This window comes from Trypanosoma equiperdum (genome assembly GCF_001457755.1).
Source record: "Trypanosoma equiperdum strain OVI genome assembly, contig: ctg_843, whole genome shotgun sequence".
Lineage (NCBI taxonomy): Eukaryota > Euglenozoa > Kinetoplastea > Trypanosomatida > Trypanosomatidae > Trypanosoma > Trypanosoma equiperdum.
Window position 1 is genome coordinate 4,594 of NW_027124802.1, and position 1,469 is coordinate 6,062.

Here is a 1,469-nt window from a genome sequence, read left to right on the forward strand (position 1 = left end):
AACATACCAAGTAATAGTGTTAAGTTTGGTGAAGCCCCATTCATTCATTTTCCAGGTCAGCCAATTGCATGGGAGAAGAAAGCGAAGTTGATTGTTAAAAATCTTACTTGGTATAAAGAGTAGGCAAGTAGTTACTTTGGCACAAAAAATTTAGGGAAACTCAGATTTATAGAATATCTGGAGAGAAATTAGATTTTGAATATGATAAAATTTATGGTAATGCATTTAAACCTGGAAATTTGCATAAGGCGAATAAATTTCAAACTAAGGTCGAGGACGAGATTAACGGTAATCTCCAGGAACAGCCACAACCCAACATTTGTCCGACATCACTGAATACATCAAGCATTACAAAAAATAAGTGGGTGCCGTAATCAGGCTAGGCACTGCACATGCGGTAGCATTCTTTATTATCCGCAATTAATTATGCCGAAAATAAACATTCGCAACATGTCACAATAGCATCAACAAAAGGGAGAAAGATGCAGCACACAGCCGCAATAAGCACGTTCCTAGCCACGTTTGCCGCTCACTCGTTCGCAGCCAACAAAGACAGGCAGTTCGAAGCCCTATACTACGCCTACCAAGTAGCATCGGGGAAAATAACAGAAAGTCTTTACACTGGAGACGAGAGCGGGGACGGACGTCCTGAAGCAACAGGCAATCCTTTAGTATCGTACCTACGCGACGATCTGTACAATAATGTCAGCTACGACGGTTAAGACACGGCACCCGCCTCGCAGTGAGAAAAACAGAGAATCAGCAGGATAAAGGACACTAACGGTAACAAAATGTACCCACTGGCGCCAGAAAAGAGACGAACACCAGAAACGCATGCAGCCCTGCTCGACATATATTGGCGCGCGGGCAACTTAAGTGTGGCAATCGTAGGCAAAAAGAAAAAATAAAGGACTTCCTTGATCAGGCACAAAAAGCTCTAAATAGGGTGAGGTTCGGGGCAGACGATGTGACATCGGTATCGCCAGCTTCGTTCGGCCAACGTCAATCGGTCTGCATGGGCTCGTCAACACCGGAGCCGGGATAGACGTCAGCGTCGGACATGATGTGCTTTTGCGGCGCCACTGGGCAAGCACACCAATGCGGCAACAACACAGCTGTCAGCGGCTATGCAGGTGTCACTAGCGGCAGCGCAGAAGCGGCGACGGCATGGACAGTATTAGTTGCCAAGTGCCACACAGGGCCAATATCATCGGAGACGACAGCAGAATCGATAGATGCAGCGGTGAGGAGACTAAGTCAAGAGGTAAAGGAGCTGACAATAGGCGGCACCGCGAGCCGCCTGGTCTTAGGGGGGTCAGGTGTGCCAGCCAACTGCAACGGTGGAGACGCCTCCGCCGCGTGCGTCGACTACACAAAAAAGTAACAAAAGGCCGTGTAGCCGACATAACTTTGATCAAATACATCTTGACAGCCGGACGGAAGCTGACAGAAGCTAGGCAGAAGGCGGC